The sequence below is a fragment of the Cucurbita pepo genome, chromosome 14, assembly GCF_057944985.1.
Source record: "Cucurbita pepo subsp. pepo isolate OVF chromosome 14, ASM5794498v1, whole genome shotgun sequence".
Lineage (NCBI taxonomy): Eukaryota > Viridiplantae > Streptophyta > Magnoliopsida > Cucurbitales > Cucurbitaceae > Cucurbita > Cucurbita pepo.
In genome coordinates, this window is record NC_141811.1 from 695,986 (window position 1) to 713,179 (window position 17,194).

Consider the following 17,194-nt stretch of genomic DNA (forward strand, 5'->3'; position numbering starts at 1 on the left):
AAAATCCATAGGTGTTAACATAGGAACTTTTTTGCCCATTGGGACAGGGTCGTTAACTCGATCTGAAAAGTTGTTTTCTTGTTTTAGTATCATCCCATATCCACTAAAGATTGTCCTAAGCTTAAAATATGGAAGAAAAAACACATTTACTCGTGTCGAAAAGACTTCACAACCTCAACCCTTACGAAAAGACCCTCGTGGAGGCACCCGAATGACTATGTGAAAAACCTTTGTTTCTTTCGATTTTTTTCGACGAATCTGTAAGGAAACGCTCAAGTTTAAGAGTCTTACACATATAAATGGTTAAAATACGAATTTTTTTCAATTTCGCTTCCGGGCCATTTTTCAATCAAAATCCATAGGTGTTAACATAGGAACTTTTTTGCCCATTGGGACAGGGTCGTTAACTCGATCTGAAAAGTTGTTTTCTCGTTTTAGTATCATACCATATCCACAAAAGATTGTCCTAAGCTTAAAATATGGAAGAAAAAAAACATTTACTCGTGTCGAAAAGACTTCACAACCTCAACGCTTACGAAAAGACCCTCGTGGAGGCATCCGAATCACTATTTGAAAAACCTTTGTTTCTTTCGATGTTTTTCGACGAATCTGTAAGGAAACGCTCAAGTTTAAGAGTCTTACACATATAAATGGTTAAAATACGAATTTTTTTCAATTTCGCTTCCGGGCCATTTTTCAATCAAAATCCATAGGTGTTAACATAGGAACTTTTTTGCCCATTGGGACAGGGTCGTTAACTCGATCTGAAAAGTTGTTTTCTCGTTTTAGTATCATACCATATCCACAAAAGATTGTCCTAAGCTTAAAATATGGAAGAAAAAATACATTAACTCGTGTCGAAAAGACTTCACAACCTCAACCCTTACGAAAAGACCCTCGTGGAGGCACCCGAATGACTATGTGAAAAACCTTTGTTTCTTTCGATGCTTTTCGACGAATCTGTAAGGAAACGCTCAAGTTTAAGAGTCTTACACATATAAATGGTTAAAATACGAATTTTTTTCAATTTCGCTTCCGGGCAATTTTCACTCAAAATCCAAAGGTGTTAACATAGGAACTTTTTGGCCCATTGTGACAGGGTCGTTAACTCGATCTGAAAAGTTGTTTTCTCGTTTTAGTATCATACCATATCCACTAAAGATTGTCCTAAGGTTAAAATATGGAAGAAAAAATACATTTACTCGTGTCGAAAAGACTTCACAACCTCAACCCTTACGAAAAGACCCTCGTGGAGGCACCCGAATGACTATGTGAAAGACCTTTGTTTCTTTCGATGTTTTTCGACGAATCTGTAAGGAAACGCTCAAGTTTAAGAGTCTTACACATATAAATGGTTAAAATACGAATTTTTTTCACTTTCGCTTCCGGGCCATTTTTCGCTCAAAATCCATAGGTGTTAACATAGGAACTTTTTTGCCCATTGGGACAGGGTCGTTAACTCGATCTGAAAAGTTGTTTTCTCGTTTTAGTATCATACCATATCCCCAAAAGATTGTCCTAAGCTTAAAATATGGAAGAAAAAATACATTTACTCGTGTCGAAAAGACTTCACAACCTCAACCCTTACGAAAAGACCCTCGTGGAGGCACCCGAATGACTATGTGGAAAAGCTTTGTTTCTTTCGATGTTTTTCGACGAATCTGTAAGGAAACGCTCAAGTTTAAGAGTCTTACAAATATAAATGGTTAAAAGACGAATTTTTTTCACTTTCGCTTCCGGGCCATTTTTCACTCAAAATCCATAGGTGTTAACATAGGAACTTTTTTGCCCATTGGGACAGGGTCGTTAACTCGATCTGAAAAGTTGTTTTCTCGTTTTAGTATCATACCATATCCACAAAAGATTGTCCTAAGCTTAAAATATGGAAGAAAAAATACATTTACTCGTGTCGAAAAGACTTCACAACCTCAACCCTTACGAAAAGACCCTCGTGGAGGCACCCGAATGACTATGTGAAAAACCTTTGTTTCTTTCGATGCTTTTCGACGAATCTGTAAGGAAACGCTCAAGTTTAAGAGTCTTACACATATAAATGGTTAAAATACGAATTTTTTTCAATTTCGCTTCCGAGCCATTTTTCAATCAAAATCCATATGTGTTAACATAGGAACTTTTTGGCCCATTAAGACAGGGTCGTTAACTCGATCTGAAAAGTTGTTTTCTCGTTTTAGTATCATACCATATCCACTAAAGATTGTCCTAAGCTTAAAATTTGGAAGAAAAAATACATTAACTCGTGTCGAAAAGACTTCACAACCTCAACCCTTACGAAAAGACCCTCGTGGAGGCACCCGAATGACTATGTGAAAAACCTTTGTTTCTTTCGATGCTTTTCGACGAATCTGTAAGGAAACGCTCAAGTTTAAGAGTCTTACACATATAAATGGTTAAAATACGAATTTTTTTCAATTTCGCTTCCGAGCCATTTTTCAATCAAAATCCATAGGTGTTAACATAGGAACTTTTTGGCCCATTGAGACAGGGTCGTTAACTCGATCTGAAAAGTTGTTTTCTCGTTTTAGTATCATACCATATCCACAAAAGATTGTCCTAAGCTTAAAATATGGAAGAAAAAAAACATGTACTCGTGTCGAAAAGACTTCACAACCTCAACCCTTACGAAAAGACCCTCGTGGAGGCACCCGAATGACTATGTGAAAAACCTTTGTTTCTTTCGATGCTTTTCGACGAATCTGTAAGGAAACGCTCAAGTTTAAGAGTCTTACACATATAAATGGTTAAAATACGAATTTTTTTCAATTTCGCTTCCGGGCAATTTTCACTCAAAATCCAAAGGTGTTAACATAGGAACTTTTTTGCCCATTGTGACAGGGTCGTTAACTCGATCTGAAAAGTTGTTTTCTCGTTTTAGTATCATACCATATCCACTAAAGATTGTCCTAAGGTTAAAATATGGAAGAAAAAATACATTTACTCGTGTCGAAAAGACTTCCCAACCTCAACCCTTACGAAAAGACCCTCGTGGAGGCACCCGAATGACTATGTGAAAGACCTTTGTTTCTTTCGATGTTTTTCGACGAATCTGTAAGGAAACGCTCAAGTTTAAGAGTCTTACACATATAAATGGTTAAAATACGAATTTTTTTCACTTTCGCTTCCGGGCCATTTTTCACTCAAAATCCATAGGTGTTAACATAGGAACTTTTTTGCCCATTGGGACAGGGTCGTTAACTCGATCTGAAAAGTTGTTTTCTCGTTTTAGTATCATACCATATCCACAAAAGATTGTCCTAAGCTTAAAATATGGAAGAAAAAATACATTTACTCGTGTCGAAAAGACTTCACAACCTCAACCCTTACGAAAAGACCCTCGTGGAGGCACCCGAATGACTATGTGGAAAAGCTTTGTTTCTTTCGATGTTTTTCGACGAATCTGTAAGGAAACGCTCAAGTTTAAGAGTCTTACACATATAAATGGTTAAAATACGAATTTTTTTCACTTTCGCTTCCGGGCCATTTTTCACTCAAAATCCATAGGTGTTAACATAGGAACTTTTTTGCCCATTGGGACAGGGTCGTTAACTCGATCTGAAAAGTTGTTTTCTTGTTTTAGTATCATACCATATCCACTTAAGATTGTCCTAAGCTTAAAATATGGAAGAAAAAACACATTTACTCGTGTCGAAAAGACTTCACAACCTCAACCCTTACGAAAAGACCCTCGTGGAGGCACCCGAATCACTATGTGAAAAACCTTTGTTTCTTTCGATGTTTTTCGACGAATCTGTAAGGAAACGCTCAAGTTTAAGAGTCTTACACATATAAATGGTTAAAATACGAATTTTTTTCACTTTCGCTTCCGGGCCATTTTTCACTCAAAATCCATAGGTGTTAACATAGGAACTTTTTTGCCCATTGGGACAGGGTCGTTAACTCGATCTGAAAAGTTGTTTTCTTGTTTTAGTATCATACCATATCCACTTAAGATTGTCCTAAGCTTAAAATATGGAAGAAAAAACACATTTACTCGTGCCGAAAAGACTTCACAACCTCAACCCTTACGAAAAGACCCTCGTGGAGGCATCCGAATCACTATTTGAAAAACCTTTGTTTCTTTCGATGTTTTTCGACGAATCTGTAAGGAAACGCTCAAGTTTAAGAGTCTTACACATATAAATGGTTAAAATACGAATTTTTTTCACTTTCGCTTCCGGGCCATTTTTCACTCAAAATCCATAGGTGTTAACATAGGAACTTTTTTGCCCATTGGGACAGGGTCGTTAACTCGATCTGAAAAGTTGTTTTCTTGTTTTAGTATCATACCATATCCACTAAAGATTGTCCTAAGCTTAAAATATGGAAGAAAAAATACATTTACTCGTGTCGAAAAGACTTCCCAACCTCAACCCTTACGAAAAGACCCTCGTGGAGGCACCCGAATGACTATGTGAAAGACCTTTGTTTCTTTCGATGTTTTTCGACGAATCTGTAAGGAAACGCTCAAGTTTAAGAGTCTTACACATATAAATGGTTAAAATACGAATTTTTTTCACTTTCGCTTCCGGGCCATTTTTCACTCAAAATCCATAGGTGTTAACATAGGAACTTTTTTGCCCATTGGGACAGGGTCGTTAACTCGATCTGAAAAGTTGTTTTCTTGTTTTAGTATCATACCATATCCACTTAAGATTGTCCTAAGCTTAAAATATGGAAGAAAAAACACATTTACTCGTGCCGAAAAGACTTCACAACCTCAACCCTTACGAAAAGACCCTCGTGGAGGCATCCGAATCACTATTTGAAAAACCTTTGTTTCTTTCGAAGTTTTTCGACGAATCTGTAAGGAAACGCTCAAGTTTAAGAGTCTTACACATATAAATGGTTAAAATACGAATTTTTTTCACTTTCGCTTCCGGGCCATTTTTCACTCAAAATCCATAGGTGTTAACATAGGAACTTTTTTGCCCATTGGGACAGGGTCGTTAACTCGATCTGAAAAGTTGTTTTCTTGTTTTAGTATCATACCATATCCACTTAAGATTGTCCTAAGCTTAAAATATGGAAGAAAAAAAACATTTACTCGTGTCGAAAAGACTTCACAACCTCAACCCTTACGAAAAGACCCTCGTGGAGGCATCCGAATCACTATTTGAAAAACCTTTGTTTCTTTCGATGTTTTTCGACGAATCTGTAAGGAAACGCTCAAGTTTAAGAGTCTTACACATATAAATGGTTAAAATACGAATTTTTTTCACTTTCGCTTCCGGGCCATTTTTCACTCAAAATCCATAGGTGTTAACATAGGAACTTTTTTGCCCATTGGGACAGGGTCGTTAACTCGATCTGAAAAGTTGTTTTCTTGTTTTAGTATCATACCATATCCACTTAAGATTGTCCTAAGCTTAAAATATGGAAGAAAAAACACATTTACTCGTGTCGAAAAGACTTCACAACCTCAACCCTTACGAAAAGACCCTCGTGGAGGCATCCGAATCACTATTTGAAAAACCTTTGTTTCTTTCGATGTTTTTCGACGAATCTGTAAGGAAACGCTCAAGTTTAAGAGTCTTACACATATAAATGGTTAAAATACGAATTTTTTTCACTTTCGCTTCCGGGCCATTTTTCACTCAAAATCCATAGGTGTTAACATAGGAACTTTTTTGCCCATTGGGACAGGGTCGTTAACTCGATCTGAAAAGTTGTTTTCTTGTTTTAGTATCATACCATATCCACTTAAGATTGTCCTAAGCTTAAAATATGGAAGAAAAAACACATTTACTCGTGTCGAAAAGACTTCACAACCTCAACCCTTACGAAAAGACCCTCGTGGAGGCACCCGAATGACTATGTGAAAAACCTTTGTTTCTTTCGATTTTTTTCGACGAATCTGTAAGGAAACGCTCAAGTTTAAGAGTCTTACACATATAAATGGTTAAAATACGAATTTTTTTCACTTTCGCTTCCGGGCCATTTTTCACTCAAAATCCATAGGTGTTAACATAGGAACTTTTTTGCCCATTGGGACAGGGTCGTTAACTCGATCTGAAAAGTTGTTTTCTTGTTTTAGTATCATACCATATCCACTTAAGATTGTCCTAAGGTTAAAATATGGAAGAAAAAATACATTTACTCGTGTCGAAAAGACCTCCCAACCTCAACCCTTACGAAAAGACCCTCGTGGAGGCACCCGAATTTCTATGTGAAAGACCTTTGTTTCTTTCGATGTTTTTCGACGAATCTGTAAGGAAACGCTCAAGTTTAAGAGTCTTACACATATAAATGGTTAAAATACGAATTTTTTTCACTTTCGCTTCCGGGCCATTTTTCACTCAAAATCCATAGGTGTTAACATAGGAACTTTTTTGCCCATTGGGACAGGGTCGTTAACTCGATCTGAAAAGTTGTTTTCTTGTTTTAGTATCATACCATATCCACTTAAGATTGTCCTAAGCTTAAAATATGGAAGAAAAAAAACATTTACTCGTGTCGAAAAGACTTCACAACCTCAACGCTTACGAAAAGACCCTCGTGGAGGCATCCGAATCACTATTTGAAAAACCTTTGTTTCTTTCGATTTTTTTCGACGAATCTGTAAGGAAACGCTCAAGTTTAAGAGTCTTACACATATAAATGGTTAAAATACGAATTTTTTTCACTTTCGCTTCCGGGCCATTTTTCACTCAAAATCCATAGGTGTTAACATAGGAACTTTTTTGCCCATTGGGACAGGGTCGTTAACTCGATCTGAAAAGTTGTTTTCTCGTTTTAGTATCATACCATATCCACAAAAGATTGTCCTAAGCTTAAAATATGGAAGAAAAAAAACATTTACTCGTGTCGAAAAGACTTCACAACCTCAACGCTTACGAAAAGACCCTCGTGGAGGCATCCGAATCACTATTTGAAAAACCTTTGTTTCTTTCGATTTTTTTCGACGAATCTGTAAGGAAACGCTCAAGTTTAAGAGTCTTACACATATAAATGGTTAAAATACGAATTTTTTTCACTTTCGCTTCCGGGCCATTTTTCACTCAAAATCCATAGGTGTTAACATAGGAACTTTTTTGCCCATTGGGACAGGGTCGTTAACTCGATCTGAAAAGTTGTTTTCTCGTTTTAGTATCATACCATATCCACAAAAGATTGTCCTAAGCTTAAAATATGGAAGAAAAAAAACATTTACTCGTGTCGAAAAGACTTCACAACCTCAACGCTTACGAAAAGACCCTCGTGGAGGCATCCGAATCACTATTTGAAAAACCTTTGTTTCTTTCGATTTTTTTCGACGAATCTGTAAGGAAACGCTCAAGTTTAAGAGTCTTACACATATAAATGGTTAAAATACGAATTTTTTTCACTTTCGCTTCCGGGCCATTTTTCACTCAAAATCCATAGGTGTTAACATAGGAACTTTTTTGCCCATTGGGACAGGGTCGTTAACTCGATCTGAAAAGTTGTTTTCTTGTTTTAGTATCATACCATATCCACTTAAGATTGTCCTAAGCTTAAAATATGGAAGAAAAAACACATTTACTCGTGCCGAAAAGACTTCACAACCTCAACCCTTACGAAAAGACCCTCGTGGAGGCACCCGAATCACTATTTGAAAAACCTTTGTTTCTTTCGATGTTTTTCGACGAATCTGTAAGGAAACGCTCAAGTTTAAGAGTCTTACACATATAAATGGTTAAAATACGAATTTTTTTCACTTTCGCTTCCGGGCCATTTTTCACTCAAAATCCATAGGTGTTAACATAGGAACTTTTTTGCCCATTGGGACAGGGTCGTTAACTCGATCTGAAAAGTTGTTTTCTTGTTTTAGTATCATACCATATCCACTAAAGATTGTCCTAAGGTTAAAATATGGAAGAAAAAATACATTTACTCGTGTCGAAAAGACTTCACAACCTCAACCCTTACGAAAAGACCCTCGTGGAGGCACCCGAATTTCTATGTGAAAGACCTTTGTTTCTTTCGATGTTTTTCGACGAATCTGTAAGGAAACGCTCAAGTTTAAGAGTCTTACACATATAAATGGTTAAAATACGAATTTTTTTCACTTTCGCTTCCGGGCCATTTTTCACTCAAAATCCATAGGTGTTAACATAGGAACTTTTTTGCCCATTGGGACAGGGTCGTTAACTCGATCTGAAAAGTTGTTTTCTTGTTTTAGTATCATACCATATCCACTTAAGATTGTCCTAAGCTTAAAATATGGAAGAAAAAACACATTTACTCGTGCCGAAAAGACTTCACAACCTCAACCCTTACGAAAAGACCCTCGTGGAGGCATCCGAATCACTATTTGAAAAACCTTTGTTTCTTTCGATGTTTTTCGACGAATCTGTAAGGAAACGCTCAAGTTTAAGAGTCTTACACATATAAATGGTTAAAATACGAATTTTTTTCACTTTCGCTTCCGGGCCATTTTTCACTCAAAATCCATAGGTGTTAACATAGGAACTTTTTTGCCCATTGGGACAGGGTCGTTAACTCGATCTGAAAAGTTGTTTTCTTGTTTTAGTATCATACCATATCCACTTAAGATTGTCCTAAGCTTAAAATATGGAAGAAAAAACACATTTACTCGTGCCGAAAAGACTTCACAACCTCAACCCTTACGAAAAGACCCTCGTGGAGGCATCCGAATCACTATTTGAAAAACCTTTGTTTCTTTCGATGTTTTTCGACGAATCTGTAAGGAAACGCTCAAGTTTAAGAGTCTTACACATATAAATGGTTAAAATACGAATTTTTTTCACTTTCGCTTCCGGGCCATTTTTCACTCAAAATCCATAGGTGTTAACATAGGAACTTTTTTGCCCATTGGGACAGGGTCGTTAACTCGATCTGAAAAGTTGTTTTCTTGTTTTAGTATCATACCATATCCACTTAAGATTGTCCTAAGCTTAAAATATGGAAGAAAAAACACATTTACTCGTGTCGAAAAGACTTCACAACCTCAACCCTTACGAAAAGACCCTCGTGGAGGCACCCGAATGACTATGTGAAAAACCTTTGTTTCTTTCGATTTTTTTCGACGAATCTGTAAGGAAACGCTCAAGTTTAAGAGTCTTACACATATAAATGGTTAAAATACGAATTTTTTTCACTTTCGCTTCCGGGCCATTTTTCACTCAAAATCCATAGGTGTTAACATAGGAACTTTTTTGCCCATTGGGACAGGGTCGTTAACTCGATCTGAAAAGTTGTTTTCTTGTTTTAGTATCATACCATATCCACTTAAGATTGTCCTAAGCTTAAAATATGGAAGAAAAAAAACATTTACTCGTGTCGAAAAGACTTCACAACCTCAACCCTTACGAAAAGACCCTCGTGGAGGCACCCAAATGACTATGTGAAAAACCTTTGTTTCTTTCGATTTTTTCGACGAATCTGTAAGGAAACGCAAGGTTTAAGAGTCTTACACATATAAATGGTTAAAATACGAATTTTTTTCAATTTCGCTTCCGGGCCATTTTTCAATGAAAATCCATAGGTGTTAACATAGGAACTTTTTTGCCCATTGGGACAGGGTCGTTAACTCGATCTGAAAAGTTGTTTTCTTGTTTTAGTATCATACCATATCCACTTAAGATTGTCCTAAGCTTAAAATATTGAAGAAAAAACACATTTACTCGTGTCGAAAAGACTTCACAACCTCAACCTTTACGAAAAGACCCTCGTGGAGGCATCCGAATCACTATTTGAAAAACCTTTGTTTCTTTCGATGTTTTTCGACGAATCTGTAAGGAAACGCTCAAGTTTAAGAGTCTTACACATATAAATGGTTAAAATACGAATTTTTTTCACTTTCGCTTCCGGGCCATTTTTCACTCAAAATCCATAGGTGTTAACATAGGAACTTTTTTGCCAATTGGGACAGGGTCGTTAACTCGATCTGAAAAGTTGTTTTCTTGTTTTAGTATCATACCATATCCACTTAAGATTGTCCTAAGCTTAAAATATGGAAGAAAAAACACATTTACTCGTGTCGAAAAGACTTCACAACCTCAACCCTTACGAAAAGACCCTCGTGGAGGCACCCGAATGACTATGTGAAAAACCTTTGTTTCTTTCGAGTTTTTTCGACGAATCTGTAAGGAAACGCTCAAGTTTAAGAGTCTTACACATATAAATGGTTAAAATACGAATTTTTTTCAATTTCGCTTCCGGGCCATTTTTCAATCAAAATCCATAGGTGTTAACATAGGAACTTTTTTGCCCATTGGGACAGGGTCGTTAACTCGATCTGAAAAGTTGTTTTCTCGTTTTAGTATCATACCATATCCACAAAAGATTGTCCTAAGCTTAAAATATGGAAGAAAAAAAACATTTACTCGTGTCGAAAAGACTTCACAACCTCAACGCTTACGAAAAGACCCTCGTGGAGGCATCCGAATCACTATTTGAAAAACCTTTGTTTCTTTCGATGTTTTTCGACGAATCTGTAAGGAAACGCTCAAGTTTAAGAGTCTTACACATATAAATGGTTAAAATACGAATTTTTTTCAATTTCGCTTCCGGGCCATTTTTCAATCAAAATCCATAGGTGTTAACATAGGAACTTTTTTGCCCATTGGGACAGGGTCGTTAACTCGATCTGAAAAGTTGTTTTCTCGTTTTAGTATCATACCATATCCACAAAAGATTGTCCTAAGCTTAAAATATGGAAGAAAAAAAACATGTACTCGTGTCGAAAAGACTTCACAACCTCAACCCTTACGAAAAGACCCTCGTGGAGGCACCCGAATGACTATGTGAAAAACCTTTGTTTCTTTCGATGCTTTTCGACGAATCTGTAAGGAAACGCTCAAGTTTAAGAGTCTTACACATATAAATGGTTAAAATACGAATTTTTTTCAATTTCGCTTCCGGGCAATTTTCACTCAAAATCCAAAGGTGTTAACATAGGAACTTTTTTGCCCATTGTGACAGGGTCGTTAACTCGATCTGAAAAGTTGTTTTCTCGTTTTAGTATCATACCATATCCACTAAAGATTGTCCTAAGGTTAAAATATGGAAGAAAAAATACATTTACTCGTGTCGAAAAGACTTCCCAACCTCAACCCTTACGAAAAGACCCTCGTGGAGGCACCCGAATGACTATGTGAAAGACCTTTGTTTCTTTCGATGTTTTTCGACGAATCTGTAAGGAAACGCTCAAGTTTAAGAGTCTTACACATATAAATGGTTAAAATACGAATATTTTTCACTTTCGCTTCCGGGCCATTTTTCGCTCAAAATCCATAGGTGTTAACATAGGAACTTTTTTGCCCATTGGGACAGGGTCGTTAACTCGATCTGAAAAGTTGTTTTCTCGTTTTAGTATCATACCATATCCCCAAAAGATTGTCCTAAGCTTAAAATATGGAAGAAAAAATACATTTACTCGTGTCGAAAAGACTTCACAACCTCAACCCTTACGAAAAGACCCTCGTGGAGGCACCCGAATGACTATGTGGAAAAGCTTTGTTTCTTTCGATGTTTTTCGACGAATCTGTAAGGAAACGCTCAAGTTTAAGAGTCTTACAAATATAAATGGTTAAAAGACGAATTTTTTTTCACTTTCGCTTCCGGGCCATTTTTCACTCAAAATCCATAGGTGTTAACATAGGAACTTTTTTGCCCATTGGGACAGGGTCGTTAACTCGATCTGAAAAGTTGTTTTCTCGTTTTAGTATCATACCATATCCACAAAAGATTGTCCTAAGCTTAAAATATGGAAGAAAAAATACATTAACTCGTGTCGAAAAGACTTCACAACCTCAACCCTTACGAAAAGACCCTCGTGGAGGCACCCGAATGACTATGTGAAAAACCTTTGTTTCTTTCGATGCTTTTCGACGAATCTGTAAGGAAACGCTCAAGTTTAAGAGTCTTACACATATAAATGGTTAAAATACGAATTTTTTTCAATTTCGCTTCCGAGCCATTTTTCAATCAAAATCCATATGTGTTAACATAGGAACTTTTTGGCCCATTGAGACAGGGTCGTTAACTCGATCTGAAAAGTTGTTTTCTCGTTTTAGTATCATACCATATCCACTAAAGATTGTCCTAAGCTTAAAATTTGGAAGAAAAAATACATTAACTCGTGTCGAAAAGACTTCACAACCTCAACCCTTACGAAAAGACCCTCGTGGAGGCACCCGAATGACTATGTGAAAAACCTTTGTTTCTTTCGATGCTTTTCGACGAATCTGTAAGGAAACGCTCAAGTTTAAGAGTCTTACACATATAAATGGTTAAAATACGAATTTTTTTCAATTTCGCTTCCGAGCCATTTTTCAATCAAAATCCATAGGTGTTAACATAGGAACTTTTTGGCCCATTGAGACAGGGTCGTTAACTCGATCTGAAAAGTTGTTTTCTCGTTTTAGTATCATACCATATCCACAAAAGATTGTCCTCAGCTTAAAATATGGAAGAAAAAAAACATGTACTCGTGTCGAAAAGACTTCACAACCTCAACCCTTACGAAAAGACCCTCGTGGAGGCACCCGAATGACTATGTGAAAAACCTTTGTTTCTTTCGATGCTTTTCGACGAATCTGTAAGGAAACGCTCAAGTTTAAGAGTCTTACACATATAAATGGTTAAAATACGAATTTTTTTCAATTTCGCTTCCGGGCAATTTTCACTCAAAATCCAAAGGTGTTAACATAGGAACTTTTTTGCCCATTGTGACAGGGTCGTTAACTCGATCTGAAAAGTTGTTTTCTCGTTTTAGTATCATACCATATCCACTAAAGATTGTCCTAAGGTTAAAATATGGAAGAAAAAATACATTTACTCGTGTCGAAAAGACTTCCCAACCTCAACCCTTACGAAAAGACCCTCGTGGAGGCACCCGAATGACTATGTGAAAGACCTTTGTTTCTTTCGATGTTTTTCGACGAATCTGTAAGGAAACGCTCAAGTTTAAGAGTCTTACACATATAAATGGTTAAAATACGAATTTTTTTCACTTTCGCTTCCGGGCCATTTTTCACTCAAAATCCATAGGTGTTAACATAGGAACTTTTTTGCCCATTGGGACAGGGTCGTTAACTCGATCTGAAAAGTTGTTTTCTCGTTTTAGTATCATACCATATCCACAAAAGATTGTCCTAAGCTTAAAATATGGAAGAAAAAATACATTTACTCGTGTCGAAAAGACTTCACAACCTCAACCCTTACGAAAAGACCCTCGTGGAGGCACCCGAATGACTATGTGGAAAAGCTTTGTTTCTTTCGATGTTTTTCGACGAATCTGTAAGGAAACGCTCAAGTTTAAGAGTCTTACAAATATAAATGGTTAAAATACGAATTTTTTTCACTTTCGCTTCCGGGCCATTTTTCACTCAAAATCCATAGGTGTTAACATAGGAACTTTTTTGCCCATTGGGACAGGGTCGTTAACTCGATCTGAAAAGTTGTTTTCTTGTTTTAGTATCATACCATATCCACTTAAGATTGTCCTAAGCTTAAAATATGGAAGAAAAAACACATTTACTCGTGTCGAAAAGACTTCACAACCTCAACCCTTACGAAAAGACCCTCGTGGAGGCACCCGAATGACTATGTGAAAAACCTTTGTTTCTTTCGATGCTTTTCGACGAATCTGTAAGGAAACGCTCAAGTTTAAGAGTCTTACACATATAAATGGTTAAAATACGAATTTTTTTCAATTTCGCTTCCGAGCCATTTTTCAATCAAAATCCATAGGTGTTAACATAGGAACTTTTTGGCCAATTGAGACAGGGTCGTTAACTCGATCTGAAAAGTTGTTTTCTCGTTTTAGTATCATACCATATCCACTAAAGATTGTCCTAAGCTTAAAATTTGGAAGAAAAAATACATTTACTCGTGTCGAAAAGACTTCACAACCTCAACCCTTACGAAAAGACCCTCGTGGAGGCACCCGAATGACTATGTGGAAAACCTTTGTTTCTTTCGATGTTTTTCGACAAATCTGTAAGGAAATGCTCAAATTTAAGAGTCTTACACATATAAATGGTTAAAATACGAATTTTTTTCACTTTCGCTTCCGGGCCATTTTTCACTCAAAATCCATAGGTGTTAAAATAGGAACTTTTTTGCCCATTGGGACAGGGTCGTTAACTCGATCTGAAAAGTTGTTTTCTCGTTTTAGTATCATACCATATCCACAAAAGATTGTCCTAAGCTTAAAATATGGAAGAAAAAAAACATTTACTCGTGTCGAAAAGACTTCACAACCTCAACCCTTACGAAAAGACCCTCGTGGAGGCATCCGAATCACTATTTGAAAAACCTTTGTTTCTTTCGATGTTTTTCGACGAATCTGTAAGAAAACGCTCAAGTTTAAGAGTCTTACACATATAAATGGTTAAAATACGAATTTTTTTCAATTTCGCTTCCGGGCAATTTTCACTCAAAATCCAAAGGTGTTAACATAGGAACTTTTTTGCCCATTGTGAAAGGGTCGTTAACTCGATCTGAAAAGTTGTTTTCTCGTTTTAGTATCATACCATATCCACTAAAGATTGTCCTAAGGTTAAAATATGGAAGAAAAAATACATTTACTCGTGTCGAAAAGACTTCCCAACCTCAACCCTTACGAAAAGACCCTCGTGGAGGCACCCGAATGACTATGTGAAAGACCTTTGTTTCTTTCGATGTTTTTCGACGAATCTGTAAGGAAACGCTCAAGTTTAAGAGTCTTACACATATAAATGGTTAAAATACGAATTTTTTTCACTTTCGCTTCCGGGAAATTTTTCACTCAAAATCCATAGGTGTTAACATAGGAACTTTTTGGCCCATTGAGACAGGGTCGTTAACTCGATCTGAAAAGTTGTTTTCTCGTTTTAGTATCATACCATATCCACTAAAGATTGTCCTAAGCTTAAAATTTGGAAGAAAAAATACATTAACTCGTGTCGAAAAGACTTCACAACCTCAACCCTTACGAAAAGACCCTCGTGGAGGCACCCGAATGACTATGTGAAAAACCTTTGTTTCTTTCGATGCTTTTCGACGAATCTGTAAGGAAACGCTCAAGTTTAAGAGTCTTACACATATAAATGGTTAAAATACGAATTTTTTTCAATTTCGCTTCCGAGCCATTTTTCAATCAAAATCCATAGGTGTTAACATAGGAACTTTTTGGCCCATTGAGACAGGGTCGTTAACTCGATCTGAAAAGTTGTTTTCTCGTTTTAGTATCATACCATATCCACAAAAGATTGTCCTAAGCTTAAAATATGGAAGAAAAAAAACATGTACTCGTGTCGAAAAGACTTCACAACCTCAACCCTTACGAAAAGACCCTCGTGGAGGCACCCGAATGACTATGTGAAAAACCTTTGTTTCTTTCGATGCTTTTCGACGAATCTGTAAGGAAACGCTCAAGTTTAAGAGTCTTACACATATAAATGGTTAAAATACGAATTTTTTTCAATTTCGCTTCCGGGCAATTTTCACTCAAAATCCAAAGGTGTTAACATAGGAACTTTTTTGCCCATTGTGACAGGGTCGTTAACTCGATCTGAAAAGTTGTTTTCTCGTTTTAGTATCATACCATATCCACTAAAGATTGTCCTAAGGTTAAAATATGGAAGAAAAAATACATTTACTCGTGTCGAAAAGACTTCCCAACCTCAACCCTTACGAAAAGACCCTCGTGGAGGCACCCGAATGACTATGTGAAAGACCTTTGTTTCTTTCGATGTTTTTCGACGAATCTGTAAGGAAACGCTCAAGTTTAAGAGTCTTACACATATAAATGGTTAAAATACGAATTTTTTTCACTTTCGCTTCCGGGCCATTTTTCACTCAAAATCCATAGGTGTTAACATAGGAACTTTTTTGCCCATTGGGACAGGGTCGTTAACTCGATCTGAAAAGTTGTTTTCTCGTTTTAGTATCATACCATATCCACAAAAGATTGTCCTAAGCTTAAAATATGGAAGAAAAAATACATTTACTCGTGTCGAAAAGACTTCACAACCTCAACCCTTACGAAAAGACCCTCGTGGAGGCACCCGAATGACTATGTGGAAAAGCTTTGTTTCTTTCGATGTTTTTCGACGAATCTGTAAGGAAACGCTCAAGTTTAAGAGTCTTACAAATATAAATGGTTAAAATACGAATTTTTTTCACTTTCGCTTCCGGGCCATTTTTCACTCAAAATCCATAGGTGTTAACATAGGAACTTTTTTGCCCATTGGGACAGGGTCGTTAACTCGATCTGAAAAGTTGTTTTCTTGTTTTAGTATCATACCATATCCACTTAAGATTGTCCTAAGCTTAAAATATGGAAGAAAAAACACATTTACTCGTGTCGAAAAGACTTCACAACCTCAACCCTTACGAAAAGACCCTCGTGGAGGCACCCGAATGACTATGTGAAAAACCTTTGTTTCTTTCGATGCTTTTCGACGAATCTGTAAGGAAACGCTCAAGTTTAAGAGTCTTACACATATAAATGGTTAAAATACGAATTTTTTTCAATTTCGCTTCCGAGCCATTTTTCAATCAAAATCCATAGGTGTTAACATAGGAACTTTTTGGCCAATTGAGACAGGGTCGTTAACTCGATCTGAAAAGTTGTTTTCTCGTTTTAGTATCATACCATATCCACTAAAGATTGTCCTAAGCTTAAAATTTGGAAGAAAAAATACATTTACTCGTGTCGAAAAGACTTCACAACCTCAACCCTTACGAAAAGACCCTCGTGGAGGCACCCGAATGACTATGTGAAAAACCTTTGTTTCTTTCGATGCTTTTCGACGAATCTGTAAGGATACGCTCAAGTTTAAGAGTCTTACACATATAAATGGTTAAAATACGAATTTTTTTCAATTTCGCTTCCGAGCCATTTTTCAATCAAAATCCATAGGTCTTAACATAGGAACTTTTTGGCCCATTGAGACAGGGTCGTTAACTCGATCTGAAAAGTTGTTTTCTCGTTTTAGTATCATACCATATCCACTAAAGATTGTCCTAAGCTTAAAATATGGAAGAAAAAAAACATTTACTCGTGTCGAAAAGACTTCACAACCTCAACCCTTACGAAAAGACCCTCGTGGAGGCATCCGAATCACTATTTGAAAAACCTTTGTTTCTTTCGATGTTTTTCGACGAATCTGTAAGAAAACGCTCAAGTTTAAGAGTCTTACACATATAAATGGTTAAAATACGAATTTTTTTCAATTTCGCTTCCGGGCAATTTTCACTCAAA